The sequence below is a fragment of the Aphelocoma coerulescens genome, unplaced genomic scaffold (genome assembly GCF_041296385.1).
Source record: "Aphelocoma coerulescens isolate FSJ_1873_10779 unplaced genomic scaffold, UR_Acoe_1.0 HiC_scaffold_97, whole genome shotgun sequence".
Taxonomy (NCBI): Eukaryota; Metazoa; Chordata; class Aves; order Passeriformes; family Corvidae; genus Aphelocoma; species Aphelocoma coerulescens.
The window spans coordinates 565,849-580,936 of record NW_027184078.1 but is presented as its reverse complement, the minus strand read 5'-3'; positions in this window follow the sequence as shown (position 1 = coordinate 580,936).

Below are 15,088 nucleotides of genomic sequence, written 5' to 3'. Positions count from 1 at the left end.
CACACACACACACCCCCCTGCACACACACACCCCCCTGCACACACACACACACACCCCTGCACACACACACACCCCCATCACACACACACACCCCCCTGCACACACACACACCCCTGCACACACACCCCCATCACACACACACACCCCCCTGCACACACACACACCCCCATCACACACACACCCCCCTGCACACACACACACCCCCCTGCACACACACACACACACACACACACACACCCCTGCACACACACATACCCTGCACACACACATGCCCTGCACACACACACCCCTGCACACACACACACCCCCATCACACACACCCCCATCACACACACACCCCTGCACACACACACACCCATCACACACACCCCCCTGCACACACACACGCCCTGCACACACACACCCCTGCACACACACACACCCCCATCACACACACCCCCATCACACACACACCCCTGCACACACACACACCCATCACACACACCCCCCTGCACACACACACACCCCCATCACACACACACCCCTGCACACACACACACCCCCATCACACACACACCCCTGCACACACACACACCCATCACACACACCCCCCTGCACACACACACACCCCCCTGCACACACACACACCCCCATCACACACACCCCTGCACACACACACACCCCTGCACACACACACCCCTGCGCACACACACACACCCCTGCACACACACACACCCCCATCACACACACCCCCATCACACACACACCCCCCTGCACACACACACACCCCCATCACACACACACACCCCTGCACACACACACACACCCCTGCACACACACACACCCCCATCACACACACACCCCCATCACACACACACACCCCCATCACACACACACACCCCCATCACACACACCCACCCCTGCACACACACACCCACCCCTGCACACACACACACACCCCTGCACACACACACACCCCCATCACACACACACACACCCATCACACACACACACACCCATCACACACACACACCCATCACACACACAGACCCCATCACACACACACACCCCCATCACACACACAGACTCCATCACACACACACACCCCCATCACACACACACCCCCCTGCACACACCCACCCCCACACACACAGAGTCCCCTGCCACACCGCTCACAGCTGCCGTACCCTCGCCACCATGGCCGGTTGGCAGAGCCCACTGCTCACACGCTTCCCCAAACCTTGCATTGCATTGCTGCTGTCTCTGTAGCCTTCCCTCGGCCTTACTTCACTCCACTGCCTTGCATTGACTTGCTCACCCATCCCCCACCTGACTTCCCTTCCCATTTGTCCAGGTCAAACCTTTCATTTCCTTCTCCTTCGAGGACTCTCATTGCCTTGCCTACCTGTCCCTTGTTTTGCCTTGCAAAGCCACCACTTGTCTTGCCTTGACCTTGAAGCCATTCCCTGCCTTGCACTAATTTGCTCACCCCTCCTCCACCTGGAATTCAAGATCCCTTTTCTCCTGGCATTTCCCAGCCTTGTCCTGCCCTGTTTGCTCCTCCTAGGACTCTCAAGGCTCTCATATATCCCCAGTGTTTCAGGAGCACGTGAGAAGAAGCCCAGGGGAGGACACATGCTGCCGGACTCCTCTTTAAGGGCAGCTTTGTCTGGAACCAATCCTTGCATGTCTTGAATTTTGGAGGCAATTCATATTTTGCCCTTGGGCTCTGAGACTAGAATGAGAGTTCTTTTGTCTACAAAGGCAAGCAGGTAGCTCAAGTGTTTAAGGTGCAGATTAGAGATGGCCCATGCAGGATCAAGGCCGGATAGAGCAGTTGGTCCTGGCCGCCTTTGTCTCCCAGTAATCCTTGAATGTACCTGTCACTTGCCTTGCCTTGGCAACCAAAACATTTCCTTGCCTTGCCCTGCTAATTCTCCCTAGCCTTGCATTCCCTTGCATGCCCATGCCTCACCCTTGACCTGCCTACTGCTTTCCTCCAGGGCCTTGCCTTGCCTAGCCCTTCTGGCCTATCCATCACTGGGCTTACTTTCTTATGCCCAGCTCTGCCTCTAACTTCTGGGCCTTCCCTCGCCTACCCCTCCATTTGCTTTCCCCTCACTGCCCTGGCCTTGCCTCCTGATGCCTAGGCCACAAGATAATGCTTGAGCTATGGAAAAAGCTGTAGCTGTGTAGAAAGTAGTTACTTTGTAACAGGGTATCTGACTGAGGCACTTCTTAGAAATCAGCAAATTTAGCAGAACAAGCTAACTGCAAAAAGCTGACCACTGGCTATTTGAACAATCTCACAGAGCATGTGCAGAAAACAGAGGTGAGAAGTTCAAGCCCGAGGAAGACTTATGAGCCTTCATCAGAAATGACCACCAGGAGGCTGATGATCACATCGTGCAGAAACCGCCCATGTGCTCCAAGGGCTGACATCATCATGTGATTAGAAATTTTGTTGCACTGTGAAGGTTGGGAAAGTATAATGGACACATTAAGTTAAAAAGTATAAAAGCTGGTACTGTGCAAAGAATGGATGAGTGAGTTCGTGGTGGAGCTATCCCACTCACTCCCGGTATTGAATAAACAAATACCTGCTCTCTAGGCCTTATAATATGGAGCACTGTTTTCTTGCCTAGTCCTTGGGCATCACTACCTCTCCCTTGACTTGCCTACAATTGCCTACACTTGTTTTGCAGTGCCCTGCCTGCATGGAAGGCAAGGTAAGGGGTGGTAGGCAGGGCAAAGCAAAGACAGCAAGTTGTAGGTAAGGCAGATGTAGGCAAGGGAAGCAACAAGGGTAGGCTTAGGAAAAACTAGGCAAGGTACTGAAGGCAAGGTCAAGTGACTCGGAGTGCCTTTCTTTGGGAAGCAAAGGACAAAGTGCCAGTGTTGCTGGAGCAGATGTTAAGGTACCATGGGGAGGAATAGTCCAGCAAGACATTTCTCTCCTGGCCCCTTCTGTGTAGGAGCAATTGTTGGATGTATGCAATAGTGGAGGTGGTAAGCGACTTTCACTTGGTAAGTTCCAGAACGAGAATGGCAATGCTTTTTCATGGGAAGGAAAGCGTGTAGCCCCAGTGTTAGGGGTGCAGAGAAGAAGCTGCCTGGTGGAAGTCAAGGGTGGCAGCAACTTTCTGTCCTGGCACATTTGGTGTGGAAGCATTCCCTCAATTCATACAATTATGAAGTCAGTATCCATCTTTGGAAGGTGGTCTCCTGACAGAATCAATTTGGCATATGGTTTCCGCTTCTCAGAGGTGGCCTTCTGAAATACTGGCAGCACACATCTTTTGTACAAGGTAAGAACCTACACTGAGTCTTGGTGAGCAGCTGATCTAGTGCCCAGGCTGGTAATGCCCAGTAACAGTGTTCTGGCATCTTCATATGGGATCAGTCCCTTGATGTTTTGTATTTTGGAGGAGGGGATGCCATTAGTTTTGAGATGGGCTTCTAGTTCCTCTCACTGGCAAAGAAAGCAAGTTTGGATGCGCACTTTGGGTGCTCCTAGAGAATTTAAAGGCTTTTTCCCAATACGCAGTTCCCTGGGTTAGAGCTGTTGAACTATCAGTGGGAATGCAAAGGCCAAGCTGTTGAGCTTTTTCTCCTGGTACCTTTAGTGTGTGAGCAGTCCCTGGTGCTGTTGCATTTCAATCCTGACTCCATGAGGCTGAAGGCTTAGGATGGTACATAGAGCTGAGAAGGAAAATGCTGATAGCATCGGTGTGTGCTGGGAGTTCAATGGGTGCAGCTGAAGTTGTAGGCAGCAAGAGCTTTCTCAGCTGGCACTTTTGTGAGCTGTTTTTGCCAGATGCTTTCAAGTTTGTAGCTGGACTCTGCAAGAGTGAAAAGATTTGTTAGGGCTGATAGGAAAGATGTGTGCTAATGCCTTTACAAACAATTCAATATGTGAAGGTATGGGTGTTAATGTCTCTACCAGCCTCACACTAGTTTGCTGCAGAACCTAGGCAGTTTGACTCCTGAAATAGACAAATAGGTCCACACAACCCTGATGTGTTGGTTTTGCACAGCCTGCTTTTTTTGTAGTGGAGGGGCAACAGAGGTGGCTTCTGTGAGAAGCTGCTAGAAGCCTCCACCATGTCTGTCATTGCCAATCCCTGATGGCTCTGAAGATGGACATGCCGCTGGTCAAGGCTGGGCCAATTAGGGATGATGGTAATGCCTCTGTGATAACACATTTAAGAAGAAAATCAAAACCAAGTGGGGCATTCAGTTTTAATTCATGGTCAGTGGAGAAGGAAGGGGAGAAGGTGATCCAGGCGCCAGAGCCCTGGTTTCTCTCCAGGCCATGGTGAAGAACATGGTGAAGCAGCTGTGCCTGTGCAGCCCATTGGGGGTCCATGGGGGATGCAGAGATCCACCCGCAGCCTGTGGGGGAGGTGCCCACACCAGAGCAGGTGGATGCCTGGAGGGGGCTGTGATTCTGTGGGAGACCTGATGGAGAGAGGGGACCCCTTCTTCCAAGCTGGAGAAGCCTGTCCTTGGAGGACTGCACTCTGTGGAAGAGTGATCCACACTGCAGCAGTTTTGGGAGGACTCTTTGCCTGTGGGAGGGCAAGTGAGGGATTATCACGGGTGCCTGGCATTTGGGCAGTGTCAAACCACGACACCTGAGTTTCTGAACTTTGGAGGAAAATGACATATTCAGGGTGGGGAATATGTGATAGGTTGTTTGGGAAGTTTGTACCTTCCTAGTACCTCAGCCAGTGGGGAAGGGAAGAGGGCAACATGCCACAGGACTTCAGGATAAAAGGAGGCTCTGTCCTCTGAAACCTTTGAGAGAGAAACCCCATGGGGATATGTCCCAGTGGACTCTCTCCCTTTATTCAAATAAAGTCACAGGACTCCTCTGTTTCCTTTATGGACACTGGTTTTTCATAGCATGATTTTCTCGCACAAATGAGTGCTTGTCCAGTGTCCTTCTACCATCTTCCACGGCAAGGGGAGCTGGAGGAATGCCTCACCCAGTTTTGGTGATCAGCTCCCTTCTATGTTAGCTGGCACTGGATGATTGATTGGGTTCCCGAGACTGTCCAGGAGATTGACAAGTGATGGACCAAAGGGGTCTGTGAAGAGTCCGCAGGGAAGGACGATTGAAAATCTCACCAGGGATTACAATGGGATCTTCCAGAAATAAACATGGCTGGGCACCCAGAGGGGGCAGTAAAGGAAAGTCGAGAAGGGGTCTTGACTATAGGGATGATGTTCCCGAAATATCTCTGAAAGGTCCCTTGGCAGAATGTTGAGGTAGTCTGCGCATTCTCCCAGAGGTAATTAAGAACAGGGATGCCCAAGGGGGTTAGTAAGAGAAAGTCAAGAAGCAGTCTCAGCAATGAATGCCATGAGGGGGCAGTGAGGGAATGTCAAGGAGTCTTGACAACAGAGGATGGATGGTGTTGGTTTGGGAAAGGATTCATTGAAGAGGGGTGTTGAGGACTATGGTTAAGGCAAATAGCAGCAGGAGTGTAGAGAGATTCCTTATGGAACAAGGGCATATGATAGCCCTGGAAAGATTGGACAACCCAGGGTTGCTGAGGAAAAGCCCCTGAACTGGCCCCTGGCTGCAGGCAGGCCTGGAAAGCACCTGCCTGCAGGCAGCCTTGAAAGTCCTTGGCAAAGTTATACACTGGTCATCTCCCCCGCTGATTAGAGGCTGTCTAGAGGGACTGGGTGTGAATCTTTGCAAAAGTAGACATAAGTTGGCATAGTTGAACAATAAAGGGAGAACGATGCTCAAATCGCATTGGTGTACGTGTCGTTTATCTGGCCAGCTCTCCAGACTTGGTCCCTAACGCAGGAGTCTGTGTGATAAGGAAAGAAAAGAGAAACAGCGATGTTGGGATGTACTCTTCTTTATCTGCAACCTAATACAGGTCTGGCTGTAGGATTCCAGGATAGGAAAAACAGAGGCATTGTTCCTACAGCCCCTACCCCTCCCTGGGCCATTATGGAGCCAGGGTAGAAGGATTTGGGCTTGTATGCTTACTTCTCAGGACTCTAGGGGGTTTCTCTATGGCAAGGATTGCCTAGGCCAGGTGCAAAAGTGGCAGCATGGACTGGGGGCCTGTGGGGGAGGTGCGGGACTGAACTGAGGCTGTGGGCTCAGCGCTGGGCAGTGCCTGACACTGCCACCCCCGCGGGCAGGAGCTGCAGTGGCCCCCTGGCTCCAATAAGGCTGGCAGGATGTCCCATTTGTCCCTGTGGTGCCTGCCTGCTGAGATGCGCTGGCACCTGGTGCTTTACAGCATTTGTGGTGCTGGGAGAGTGGCCAGAGGGGCTGGACGGGTGTGCTGGGGGGGTGCATCTGGACACTGCATCAGGACAGGGACCGGCTTTGGTATACAGTGTAAGGTACAATTTGTCACTAAAGCCTGCCCTTATACAAGAAGGGATTTTTTTGGGGTCACCAGAGAAACGAGTGATTTTGCAGACAGCTCGGTGTCTGTGGGAGGGTAAAAGCCCACAGGCAGCATGAGCACGGGTTGAAGAGGTGGCAGAGTGGGCCCCTGGAGGAGCTGGTGAAAAAGGAACATCAGGTATATATAAGAGGTGATGAGGAAAAGGTAAAGGTAAGGGCAAGGATAATGGCACAGTTTTTACAACTCCCAACAGAAAAAGTGCAGGGAGCCCCAAGACCAAAGGGAAGGAGGCTGCCACTGGGATTTAACAGGAATTTGTCTTCCCCAGTGGGAGGGGGTCAGCCAAGACAGCAGCTGGGAAAGAATCAATGTGCCATATGTAGGAAAAAAAAGAGAACATTAGAAATGGATTGTTAAGGGTGTCAAAGTCTCCTATTGTATCAGGGGCTACCCACACTGGAGCCCTTGATAACATGCAGGGTGGGTCTGAACTGAGAAGGGTGTTTCCTAGTAGACACAGGAGCCACTTAGATTACTTTGAATTTTATGCCAAAGCGGGGACAATTGTCCAAATGGTTTTTTCCTTATTCAGGAAGTAAGTGGAAAGATGAGCAGTGTGTTTTATTCAGCCACTGCTGGTGAATGTGGAGGATGGGTTTGAAATGTATACATTTCTGTTTGTTCCTAGTTGTGGTTACGGTTTGCTAGGAGGGGATTTGATGACTGAGTTGGGAATGTGGGTTTAGTGTTGTGAGGGGTGATGGGGAGGCTAGCACTGTTTTGCTGATAAAGCTGATGCTAAAATAAACCCAGAAGGGTGGGCAGTCCCAGGGAAATTTGGAAAAGTGGATATGGAGCCTCTCCAAATTACTCTGAAGCAATCAGGACAAGTGGTGTCTAAAAAGCAATGCCCTATTTCAAGGGAAGGAAAGAAGGGGTTACAGCCAGTAATTGAGTCCCTGTTAAAGTGGGGTCTTTTGGAGCCATGTATGCCTCCGTATAACACCCCTATCCTGCCAGTTCTGAAATCAGATGGAACCTATAGAATGGTGCAGGACCTAAGAATAATAAATGAGGTTATTAAACCCAGGCACCCCATGGTCCCAGGTCCTTATACCACCTTGAACTTCCCTCCTCACACAGCTATTATTCAGTACTTGGTTTAAAAAATGCTTTCTGGGGATGCCCACTTACAGAGGATAGTAAACAGTATTTTGCTTTTGAGTGGGAACAAGAGGAAAAAGGGAAAATGGTAAAGCAACAATTGATATAGACAGTCCTTCTGCAGATATACATAAGCACCGGTTTTATTTGGGAAAGCCTTAAGAATTCACCCCACCCTCAGGGACTAGGTTATTGCAGTATGTGAATGACTCAATAAACCTGATGAGCAGAAACAGCCCGTTGGACCTCCTGCAGCACTCATCGCGCTTCCGGAGTCAACTCCCGAGGTAAATTCAGATCAGGATCCCCTTTTAATATATTAAAAAGCAGGGAAAGTTGCTTTGGGGTTAGACCTAGATAAGGTTGTAACCAATTGATGACACCCAGCAGTTTCTGAGCATCATTCAAGGTTTTAGTTGAATACGGGAATTGCACCTCTTGGCGTTGGATAGTTTGGTCCAAAATTTTCTCTCCTAAATATTTCCAAGGAGGATGCTGTTGAACTTTCTCTGGAGCTACCTCTAATCCATAGGCATGCAGAGCAGAGAGCAGCTGAGGCTGTATTCTCAGCAGCTCGTCTCGAGTGGACGCTGCCACCAGGATATCATCCATGTAATGGTAGCAGCGTGCATCAGGAAACTGCTCGCAGACTCCGGCTAAAGCTTGGGCGACATACCACTGACAGATAATTGGGCTATTCCTCATCCCTTGAGGGAGGACCTTCCATTGGTATCTCTTATCAGGTTCAGCATTGTTAATGGCAGGCACAGTAAAGGCAAATTTTGGTTTGTCATTAGGATGCAAAGGAATTGTGAAAAAGCAATCCTTCAAATCAATGATCAGGATGTCCCACCCTGTTGGAATCACGGTTGGTGAGGGCATGCCAGGCTGCAATGCCCCCATACCTTCCATTACTGCATTAACTTTTCAGAGATCCTGCAACAATCTCCATTTCCCTGATTTCTTCTTAATTACAAAAACAGGAGTGTTCCAGGGGCTAGTAGAAGGTTCAAGGTGCCCCTGTTGTAACTGTTCCTAAACCAGCTGATGAAGGGTGTCTAACTTCTCTTTTGGTAGGGGCCACTGCGGCTCAAAGATTGGTGTATTAGTCAACCACCACAAAGGCAGTGTAGGATGCTGTGCGCCCTTACACACAGTGACCCCTGCTAAAAATTTGTCCCAATCCGTACGCCCCAAGCTGCCAACACATCCCGTCCCCAAAGGTTAAGGGAACTGGTAGTAACATAGGGCCTAATTGTAGCTGTGTGTCCCTCTGAATCCTTCACCATCACAGGCTGTTCGCTTAAATAGCTCTGTGTGGTTCCTCCTAATCCTGCGATGGCCGATCCCACCGGGGCTAAAGGCCATGAGGGAGGCCACGCAGAGAAGGAGATGATAGTCACATCAGCACCCGTATCAATCAAACCTCGAAGCTGAATCCGGGGTGGTTGGGCGCTTGGCAGGACCAGGGTACATGTCATCTGTGGCCTTTGGTCAGAGATGTCTGCAGTCCAGAAGGCCTGCGGAAGTCCTGTAGATCCACTGCCGTTATCTTCCTGAGTTTGTTCTACCCTGGGGACACAAGACTTAAAAGGCACTAATTTAGCAAGGCAGGTCTTTTCAGGAATAGTTACAGGGGGTTTTTGCGTGGAGACCATAGCGCAAATCTGACCTTTAAAGTCAGAATCAATAACTCCTGAGTGCACTAAGATTCCTTGATGGGCAACGTCAGGTTTTCCCACCAGCATCGCACTGGATCCCTGGGCTAAGGGTCCATATGCATCCAAGGGAACCTTATAAATACCGCTAGAGTCTAAGACGACTGCGACATCAAACCCGTCTGATTCCGTGGGTGCCGCCTGATCCCTGGGTGCCATCTCTAGGGTGGCTGGGTAGGCCTGTGCCTGTGTCACTCTCTGGGGGAGCGACTGCATTGGAGAGCAATTCCCCTCTTTGCATCCCGGTGGAAGTTTCCAAGAAAGGCTGACCATTGGCATGAGTCTGGGATCTACAATATGTAGCGGTGCAGGTGGCTGCAACTACTTTCTCCTGAGGAGAACTCAGACAACCAGCTGTGGTGGTTAGCAACCCAAGTTTAGCATGTAAATTTGCAGTCATGGTGAGAACCCACGATTCCTTTGTTTTATCTTTTGCATGTTTTCCCCTGATTGGTTAATATTTTGTCGCTTTGTTTTATGTATGAAGTTATGTATATTCATTTTCCTTCTTTAATATGTATTAGTTCTAGAAAGTTCTTTTTTCCTCGACACCCCATTGGATCCTTCCCTGAGTCCCTTCCATGTTTTGTTCCCATTGGTTCCCTTCCTGTCAATCCCACCTGCTTGTCTATCCCATTGGCTGAGATTCCTTTCCTCACCTATTCTCTACCCAGTGTAAGATCCCTGGACTCTCCCATCAAATGGTCTCTTCATCCCTGTCGTTTCATGGGAATAAACCTGCGTGGAACACATATGGAGAGTCCCCTCTCTTTACTTCTTTGCCTTTGCCTGCGTGCCTGCTAAACAGCGACAGAAGGACACAGCCCCTTTTGGGTGAGGAGCTCTACCCCGTTTTTATTGTGTGTTGGGCACTGAGTGTCACCTTCCAGAGGGGTTTCAGCGTTAACCTCCGGGCTTCTTAGTGTTGGCATGTGAGGGGTAAAACCCCTTTCTGCCAGCTCCCAGTGGCTGCAAACCCCTCCAACAATAGTCTGAGCAATGCCCTGCTGTGCCACACCTCTTGCACTGGGGGATCGGTGTGTTCTCTTTTTGGCTTGGCTTAGGCTGTTTCCCTTTTTTGTGTGTTTGGGTTGCTTTGGTTCACTATCAGAAGATGTGTGAACAGGCTGCAGGAACGCAGCCAAAGCAGACCTTTTCTGATTCCCAGATCCCACCTTAGCGCAGACTTCAACCACATCTGTTACCTCAGGGTCTCCTGGTAAGGCATCTATGATTTTTCTGCACTCTTCATTTGTGTTCTCTCTCACTAACTGCCTTAACAACATATGCCTTAACCCGTCATCCTCAACCTGCTTCTTGAGAGAAGCAGCGACTTTCTCTACAAAGGAGAGGAATGACTCTGATTTCCCTTGAACTATTTCAGTATATCGCTTTCTGGGTGCAGACAACTCTATGGTTTTCAACAGGGCAGCCATGCCGACCTGTTGAGCTTGCTGCAGGACGCTAGAGGACAAAGTACCCTGTAGACTGGGATCAGAGGAGGGACCAGTCCCCATCAAAGCATCCATTCCTGCTGTCTGTCTAGGATTGGCAGCAGGGAGCTGCATATTCGCTAATGCAGCCTTGCCGGCCAGCTTTCTCCAGGTTTTCTCAAAAACTGTAAATTGTACAGGTTGAAATAGGATTTGATCCAGGTGTCTGATATCAAATGGAGCAAGCAAATCTGTATTTATCACCCTTATTATCTGCATAACCTCAGCAGAACCTAGCCCATGTTGTGCCACCTTGGATTGCAGATCCTGTGCAACCTTCCAAGCAATCACCTCATGCTTATCACGCTCGCCTGAATTTGGGAGAGCCTTATACACTGGGAAAGCTTGGACCTCCCCTTTCAGGGAGTCACTACCATCCTGAACTTCTGGCACAGCCTCAGGATGCAGTCTAACAGCTTCCTCCCATAATCCTCAAATCTGTTTGGCATCCCAAGTGTTTCCAATAAATTCCAATCTCCCTTCTCCAAAGGCCGCATCTTAACTGACTCTAAGAAGCAATTGTAGTGGGTCGGACACGCTGTTACCGTGCAGTCTTGAAAGGTCCAAGGGCGAGACCAGCGCAGCCTTTTCCTTTGCAGCCCAGTCTAATAATTCACAAAGTGAGTTTTCAGGAATGGAGGTGTGCATTATACTGAACACACCTTTCCAGACCGTTACCACAGCGTCGGTTTATGAGCCGCTGTTCGCCATTTTCTCCATCCCGTCGGACCTCCTGGTCCCGGGGGGGAGGAATGGAACAGTGTAGCTCTAGAGAAATTCGGCTTGGCTCGCAGCAGCAGGACACGTCGCAGCGTGCAGATCATGTCGGCGTAAACCAATTAATGTGCAGTAAATATTACCATATCCCGCAGCCGTAGGGAGGAGGAGAGAAATCCAGCAGGCAGGAATTGTGCAGCAAGACTGATTTATTTAATTATTTTACAAACTCTTTCATAGACTTTTTTTCTTCATAGTCTAATTGGACAAAGGATCAGCCACCCCTTGGGGTGACTGGCTAAAATCCTAAAACATCCATTATCAAAATATTTTCCTACTGTACTATAAACAATGTTCTACAAGGTCGCAGGTGTTCATGGTTTATAGAACTTCTGCTAATCTCTTCATGAGAGAGAAAAGTATCCCACGGCTTAGAAAACAATGCTAACAGCATTTTTGTATCCACACTGTGGTTAGCCCTAAATACGGATGTAACCAACTGATGATACCCAGCAATTTCTGAGCATCATTCAAGGTCTTAATATAACCCAAGAACTGCACCTCTTGGTGTTGTATAGTCTGATCCAGAATTTTTACTCCTAAGTATTTCCAAGGAGAATGCTGTTGAACTTTCTCTGGAGCCACTTGCAATCCATAAGAATGCAGAGCATTGAGCAGCAGAGGCTCAGCAGCTCGTCCTGGGGGGATGCTGCCACCAGGATATTATGGTAATGGTAATGGTAGCAGTATGCCTCAGGAAACTGCTCATGGACTCCGGACAAAGCCTGAGCAACATACCATTGACAGATAGTTGGGCTGTTCTTCATGCCCTGAGGTAGAACCTTCCATTGATATCTCATCGCAGGTTCAGCATTGTTAACTGCAGGCACAGTAAAAGCAAATTTTGGTTTGTCATCAGGATGTAAAGGAATAGTGAAAAAACAATCCTTCAAATCAATGATCAGGATGTCCCACCCTGTTGGAATCATGGTTGGTGAGGGCATACTAGGCTGCAATGACCTGATACCTTCCATTACTGCACTGATTTGTCGGAGATCCTGTAACAGTCTCCATTTCCCTGATATTTTCTTAATTACAAAAACAGGAGTGTTCCAGGGACTAGCAGAAGGCTCAAGATGTCCCTGCTTTAATTGCTCCTGAACCAGCTGGCGAAGGGCGACTTTTCTCTTTTGGTAGGGGCCACTGGGGAATCCAGATAGAGGTGTTTACTAGCCACTGCAAAGGCAGCGTAGGATACTATGCACCCTTCAGCACAGTGGCCCCCATTAAAAATTCGTCCCAATATGTACCCCCCAGGCAGCCAATACATCCCGCCCCTAGATGTTAAGCGGAGCTGCAGTGACAAAGGCCTGAACTGTAGCTGTTTGTCCCTCTGGGTTTTTTACCAGTACAGGTCGTTCGCTTAAGTAGCTCTTTGTGGTTCTTCCCAACTCTGCGATGGCCGACCCCACAGGGGCTAAAGGCCACGCAGGAGGCCACGCAGGAAAGGAGATGTTTGTCACATCAGTGCCTGTGTCAATCAAACCTCGGAGCTGTAGCTTGGGCAGCTGGGCATTTGGCAGGATTAGGGTACACGTCACCTGTGGCTTTTGGCTAGAGATGTCTGCAGTCCAGAAGATCTGCAGAAGTCCTATAGATCCAAAGCCACCATATCCATGATTTTGTTGTTTTGACCTAGAAACACACGACTTAAAAGACACAAGTTGAGCAATGCACTTCATTTCAGGAATAGTGACAGAGGGGTGGGTGTGGAAACCATAGCGCAGATCTGGCCTGTAAAATCAGCATCAATAACTCCTGGGTGTAAAAAGATCCCCTGAATGGTAACACTAGACCTGCCCATAAGCAATGTGCTAAAGCCTTGACCTAGGGGTCCATATGCATCCAAGGGATCCTTATAAACACTACAGGATTCTAAGGTGACTGTAGCTGTGGTGTGCACATCCACCCCGGCTGATCCCTGGGGGCTGCCTCTAAGCTGGCTGAGTAGGCCTGTGTGGGAGGAGCCATGCCCCGGGGGAAGTATTTGTGTCTGAGTGCACATTCCCCTTGTGCTCCTGGTCAAGTTTCCTGAGTGTGTCAAGTCGACCATTGGCACGGTACATGGATTCACAGTATTCTGCACAATGACCTGGCCTACCACATCTCCTGCATTGAGCAGCTCCCCTGTTCTCCTTATTTCTCTGCTTTTTTCTAATCTGTTTCTGATTGCTCTCAACCTTAGATTGCTTTTTTGTCCCACAATCACAATTTAACTGAATAGACCACAGAAGTGCAGCCAGAGCAGACTTATGATCTCCAGATCCCACCTCAGAGCAGGCTTCAACAATGTCTGTTAGTGTGGGTTCTCCTGGCAAAGCATCAATGATCCTTCTATACTCATCATTGGCATTATCTCTTGCTAGTTGTCTGCACAACATCTGCCTCAAGGTCTCATCTTCTACCTGCTTAAGGGCTGCAGCAATCTTTTCCACAAAGGATAGGAAATGCTCTTTCTGCCCCTGAGAAATTTTCACATACCGTGTTTTAGGAGCAGCCATGTCTATGCTTTTTAATAAAGCTCCCATGCCAACATTTTGAGCCTGTTCAAGGACCTGAGGATCCCAATTAGCTTGGAGCTCGGGACTGGAAAAGACACCAAGTCCCATAAGAGCTTCCACTCCAACTCCTGCTCTGGGATGATTTGGAGGCAACATCATATTCTGAGCTGCAGCCCTGTCAGCCAGCCTTCTCCAGTTTTCAAAAACTGTATATTGCACAGGTTGAAATAACACCTGAGCTAAATGCTTAATATCAAACGGAGAAAGCAGCTCAGTATTCAACACTAATAACCTGCATACCTTCAGGAGAACCAAGCCCGTATTGTGCTACTTTGGATTGCAGATCCTGGACGACTTTCCAGGCAATAACTGCATGTTTGTCAGGCTGACCTGAACTGGGAAGAGCTTTCTCTACAGGAAGTGCTTGAATAACCCCCTCTGAGGATGCACTATTGTCTTGAACTACTGTTGCACCTTCCTGAGGTAGGTGAAACATAGATTTAGAGGAAACATAAAGATTTTAGTCATACGCTTGGGACTTCAGTAGTAAGTTTGGGCCCAGTAAAAGTTAATCAAAATAGTTAGGAGAGCTGGAGCTGAAACAGAGTTTTAGATGCTAGTAACTGATTACCAAATAATTGATGATCTGTCATTTGCATGTTTGTTCAGCTGTGCTTAGAATAATGAGCAGAAACATTGGTAAGCTGGTGTATAGAATAAAGACAATTACCAATTTCCTCCCTTTGTGGGAGCCCATCCAAAAGTCATGCAAGAAGAAACTTATAGGTCACTAAAGTAATTAAAATTGTTAAAACTCAGAAAGGCAAAAAGGTCAAAATGAGGAAGATGAGTTACTTCATCTTTTTTGGGACCACTGACCCAATTCAAGACCACTGACTTAATTCAGGACACACACTATGCATGCTTAATGACATTTAAGCTAATTTCCATATGAAGCGGAGAATGGGAGATGTTAATGTTATGAATATGCATTTTGTATTTTGGATATTCATAATATTTGGAAATAAAAGGTATCATGTTTGCTTGGATCGGGGCCCTGCATCTTAGG